Genomic DNA, 6,000 nt, shown 5'->3' with positions numbered 1-6,000 from the left:
GATGACAGCTTGCTAGCCTGTATTACCCAGAGCCTCGTTTGATTCCGGCTTGAATTAACGAATACCACCAAATACCAGCTGATGATCAAGTTATGATCAGTCTAGATTAGTATCTTAAAGAAAGATCGAATTCTCATCAAAATTACTTCTTCAAACGACACTAACACTTGCAACTTTCAAATCAGGCTGGGAATGGTATGCTCTTTGTTGCAATTGTCATATGGAAGCCAGCGATAGAGGCAGTTTAAGACGTCAAGGTGCGGCAAAGTGCAGAGCCTATCCGGAGCAAACAAGTAACATGTTAGTCACATGTTATTTGGTAATTATTGTATAATTCAGATTCCAGAAGACAATATGATATAAGAGATCTTCTTCAAATCCCGAGGAATACATGACGATGATGATGTTTTAAAAGCATGTTTCACGATGTTTTAGTGATGGTCAAATGGTTTATAAATGACAATTTTGACGAAGGACATCAATTGTCCTAATTATAACGTATTTTTGTCCACTCGGGATCATGTCACTCATGATGAGTCCACAAATTCAATATGATCCATCTCAATTGACTCAACCCTACCTAAAATCAAAACACAATCATATAGCTTAAAAATACTTTATTCCTTAAAATTCTTAAATAAGCTATGACAACTTTTGCTCAGATCACTACTCTTTTCTTTGAAAATGTAACGAGGAACCACATCGTTGTTCCTTAACACACTTTTCTACAGCTTTATCTTCCACAATTCTAGTTAATTGATAAATTTTCTCAACTTTTTGCCACAAAACAAAATATTTCCAAAATTCGACATTTATAAAAGTCAGCTGAATAGCCTTTGCATGAAGTCTTTTCAGCATGTAATCCTCATCTGCATTAAGCTTTTCCCTAACGCATGGGAAGCATTTCCGTGCTTCAATACAATTTGTTCTTGTGTGATTATAGAAGCTCTCGGATGTCTCATACTTTGATATTACATCACTTGTCAAGTGTTCCTTCACATTTATGCAGGTAATGTTGTCAGCTTCACTATATTCCATGTCCGTTTTTGATATACACAGTTGCATTTTGTTAGGAGATTCAAGCTCATCGCATAATATCTGTGCTGTATTATATGATTTAAATATATTTGTTTCTATATCCTCAAGCATGTAAAAATTGTCTACTTCTATGCTGCAGTTCTTTTGAGCTTCAGGGTCCGTTATTGTATTGAAAAAGTCATCAGTTATGCCTTTGGTCCGCAAATGATCAGCATAACAATTTGACAATATTGTGTCCTTAACAACTCCGTCATTAACAAAGAATTTTTCGGTTATAAAGAATCCAATAAAGACACTGACAAGGATGCCAATCACAAATAGTGACAAATTTTGGTACGGAATTCTGGGAACGAAACTAAACACGTGATGTAAATAGAAAAATATTCAAAATATTGAAAAATATTAAGTTACTTACCTCATGTTGGTTCAGACAGTGGCTAGACAGTATTAATAGAGAGTCGTGGACTTGGTTGCTCAGTTTCTGTACTCTGAAATGGAATTGAATATGAAATACTCTTTATATGGAATATTGAGCACAGAATGTGTGTTTAATTAAAGTTAATTAATGTAGATAACGAAAATGTGACAAAATTTTTAATCTCCTCGTGCGAAAATAATCTGATTTTCGTGCATTGAACTAGTTTATATAAGAATTTTAATGATGGTGAAATAAATCAGCTTATTTACGAACAAATGGCGCCAAAAAAGTCACTTCATCGATAATTTTTATATAATTTTGGACGACAAATAATTTTCGCAGTTTTAAAATGAAATATTTTTTGATTAGAAATGTCTTTAATCCTAGTAGATAGGCAGTAGGGTTCATTCACTTATTTTGTAACGCCAAAAATCGATTTTTTGAAGCTCATCTCTAAGTAACAGTGTTTGCGTCGCTACAAATTCTCGACCCCCTTTCACACTAAGAGTGGCTTGTAATATGTGGACGATCTCCTAGTACCCCTTAGAACACCCTTAGTAATCCTTAGTACCCTTTAGAACACCCTTAGTATCCTTTTGTATACCTTAGAATTAGTATACCATTGGTACCCTTTAGTACCCTTAAGTACTCCTTAGTACTCCTTAGAACACCCTTAGGACTCCTTAGAACACCCTTAATACCCTTTATTACCCCTTAGAACACCCTTAGTATTCCTTAGTACCCCTTAGAACACCATTAGTACTCCTTAGTACTCTTAAGTACTCCTTAGTACTCCTTAGAACACCCTTAGTACTCCTTAGAACACCCTTAGTACCCTTTAGTACCCCTTAGAACACCCTTAGTATTCCTTAGTACCCCTTAGAACACCATTAGTACTCCTTAGTACCCCTTAGAACACTCTTAGTAACCTTTAGTATCCCTTAGAACACCCTTAGTACACACAATTTATGGTTTACTGATGCCAGAAAAGTAAAAGTCGACTGAGGTTACCGACATAATCCGACTGTTCATTAGCCCACTGGTACAAAAGGATATGACGTATGACTACGACTAGAGCATAATTCAAGATTTTCAAAATAAAAAAAAAAAAAACAGTCGGATCCCCACCTAACATGATTTTTTGGCTACGCTCTTGAGGCAAATTTTAAAAATTATCTTTTTACTGATAGTAACATGACTTGCAGATGTTTCAAAAACACATTTAATTCCAATATTTTTTTCAAAACCGATTTTGAACTAGTTGATATCCATATCTAACGCGACTAGTTCTAACGTATTTTTGTCTACCCAGGATGATTAAGTTAGTTTATAGTTTTCTTTTATCCTGATTTAACATTTTAATGTTATATTTTTGAACGATTATGTTTAAGACTCACATCTGCTGTATGCAACGAGATTTATTTTGCAGCACAAACTATGACAAATATTAATTTACAATTCTTCAAATCTCCTTAAAATCTTCAATCTTCAAATAAGCCAGAATTATTTTTAAAATACACAAAACTACGGATTATCTTCCCAGAAGTAAAATGACACAAATTAAATATTTTAGCCAAGAGCCGAGACCCTAGCGAGACATATTTTGTTGATGCTATTATTATTACTTCCAATTAGTCACTGTCACTAGAACTATGATTTATTTTACAAAATTATTCTCTCACTTTTTTCTAGTACTTACACGAAACAGAGCGAGACGGTCTCGTGAGCTCTCGCCAAAAACTTTACAAAATATTTGTTCACGTTATCTGACTCACTTCCAGTACTAAGCATAGACAGAATCTAAATGAGGAAATAATTCTATTCTCTAAAGACTTAATCAATTTTCGTTTTTCGTTATCTACATCATGGAATGCGAATTAATACAAAAAAAATTATCAAGTGATATTATGCTCATTAGTATAATCACTTAACGTAACCGTTATTGGCCACAAGGCGGGACTTTATCAATTGAATATTGTTATTATTATTAGTCGGCAAATGCTGTTTCTTCTACTTAGTAATGCATTGAATGAAATTGTATAGGCTAGGACAGGGGTGTGCAACCTTTTGTTTTTTGTGGCCAACCTTAGTGGCAAGCCTAGTCTTAAACCGCACACGACATGCGGTTCGTCGAATGTCCAAGGAGTCTCACTAATGTGCCGTGACACACTAGTTGCCCATCACTAACCTAGTCCGAAACCGCACACAACATACGATTCAAGACATTCCCAGAAAATCACACTAACGTCCCGCAACACACAGGTTGCCCACCACTGGCCTAGTCCGAAACCGCACACGACATGCAGCTCGTAGAATAGCCAAGGATGCTCAATATTATTGAGTCAATAATGTGCCGCGACACACAAGTTGCCCACCACTGACCCACTATATGAATGCAAAGCCAATATTGTAGCGTAATTCTATAAATAGAGTCACAATTCTTTTCGGATTTTTACATTTTCAAGTCACTGTGGCAAGTTGATTCAGAAATATCAAAAATCTATTGCCATATGATACTTACTCGAGTTTGTTTGATTTACGAAATTATTTTAAGTTTTTAGTTGCGGACGATCTTAACAAACGAAGTTGTGAAACTGAACTGTCCTTTAAAACTGATAAGAATTTTGTAAATAATTAATGCCTAAACTGTAAAATTTTTTAATGTTTTTTTATCAGATACATTTACAAAAGAGAGGAATTTCGGAATTTCTTATCAGTTACATGCGAGTATACAAAATTTTGAGAATTCCGAATTGTGAATCAAGGTCAAGGTGATTTGTTGTTGAGTCATGCTTGTTTCTTTTGGGGTCATTAACTTGTGACGCACGAAAATCTTAAATGAGAATAATACGTCATGAAACAAGTCTATTGCGATTTGATTTTGTCAGTTCCATTGTTCTTTCTAGATCTAGCGACATCTTGCTTAACTCCAGCATTTATCAACCTCTCATAGAAGGATGATATTGAAAAAAAGGGAATACACTTGGCATCGGTATTCGGCAAGTGGTTGTCAGCTATAGAGCTAGTTTCTGAAGCATACAAAGGAGACCATCTGTACCTATTCCATCTTCTCGCGATGGAGATCATCAATTCAAGCCACATAGTGCCGCAGAGTCGAACGAAGCTTTTGTTAATGCAGGGTGAGTTGGTCTAGCAAGTCGCCATCCTTTACTACAAGCTATGAAACCAAATGGAAGAACCGGACTGAACTTATCAACGACAAGACTTTTCTCTTTATAATAATAGCTAAGGTTCGTCCAAAATTGCAACCTTGCAGACAAAATGAGAATTATAACCTTGAACGAACTATAAAGTACACCCCAAAACTGTAGGCCTGTGCATCGGGAATGCAGGAAATGCAGGACTTTGGATCTTGGAAGAGCTTTAATAATGGAAATAGGAACTAATTGGAATTGTCAAATTGAGGAAGCTGGGGCAGGCAGTATGACTCAAAATAGATATTGCACCATAGATGGCAAGACTTCATTGTGGAGGTGCCTCTTCTGGCATCCGGACTCTAGATCAACTGCCTTTTTGGACTTTTGTAGTCCAAACTCCTCCCAACTCTTCATTACACAACGTTTACGTCACAAATGACGTCACGAGACATTGCTTCTACGAAGCTTACCCTATAAATCTTCAAGAGATAATCACACACACAAGAATTTGACCGCATAACATGTACAAAATGTAAAGTTCACTTTTTAAAATTGCTATAATAAAAATAGAGATGATAAAAATTGAAACAAGTGGTCCACACGAGTCACATCGTAGAATAATCTGTACGATAAAAATTTGTTGTTATTGCTCTTGGGCATCATAACATTCAAAAATTTAGTAGCAAGATCTGTGCTTAGTTTTGATCACATTTTGAGTGTAATTTTCTGAAACTAAGTTTAATCCAATTTTTATCTTAGCTTTTCTTTTTTGATGAGTATATGAGAAAAAGGAATTGAAGGGTGGAAGGGTGGAAGGTCATTGCTGGATCTGAAAGTCGTTCATATGAAAAAGTCTTCAAATACGACTTTGTGGATGGTTGAGTCGAAGCTGCACGGTGGCGTAATGGTTTCGTACTTCGGGACATAATTATTGCAACTCCGATCCAGCGATCATGGGTTCGAATCTCGGCATGGACGTGTCCTTTTTAGAATCTTATGTAGTGGAAATGTGGCTCACAGACTCCCTATTAGGCTAGAGACAATAAGCTGATAAAAGCGTCAAACAAATCTTTGAAACCGTGACCGGAACCGAGAATACATGGCAATTCTTCAAGAAATCTTAGTCTCGAGAACTACTCTTACTTGCAGGATAAGCAAGATTTTAAAGACCTCGGGATAATCAAGAATCACACCAGTTTGAGTAAGTAAGGTCTTAATAGCGGACATTGTAGATGGCAAAAGATTCATTGACAGCCAAAAAACTCATAAAAATAAGCTGATCAATAGAGATAGTATTTTATTTGGAATCTGGAATTAACAAACGGTAGCCAGAGACAGAGCTGGTTTAATGCGTCGTCTAAGTGATCTCATGGATCACAACTGATC

General features: G+C 35.9%; 1 long non-coding RNA gene across 1 annotated transcript; it reads right to left on the bottom strand.

Annotated features, from left to right (window-relative positions):
- Positions 1-657: 657 nt before the first annotated feature.
- On the bottom strand, positions 658-3,245 carry LOC139100975 (uncharacterized). The gene is made up of 3 exons (XR_011545496.1): positions 3,156-3,245; positions 1,454-1,526; positions 658-1,393 (listed from the first exon to the last, which is right to left on the bottom strand). It is a non-coding gene; the product is annotated as an uncharacterized lncRNA (long non-coding RNA).
- Between the last annotated feature and the right edge of the window lie 2,755 nt (positions 3,246-6,000).

The sequence above is a fragment of the Chironomus tepperi genome, unplaced genomic scaffold (genome assembly GCF_022539635.2).
Source record: "Chironomus tepperi strain 1889 unplaced genomic scaffold, CSIRO-AGI_Ctep_v1 contig_8, whole genome shotgun sequence".
Taxonomy (NCBI): domain Eukaryota; kingdom Metazoa; phylum Arthropoda; class Insecta; order Diptera; family Chironomidae; genus Chironomus; species Chironomus tepperi.
This window is presented reverse-complemented; position numbering and strand designations above follow the sequence as displayed.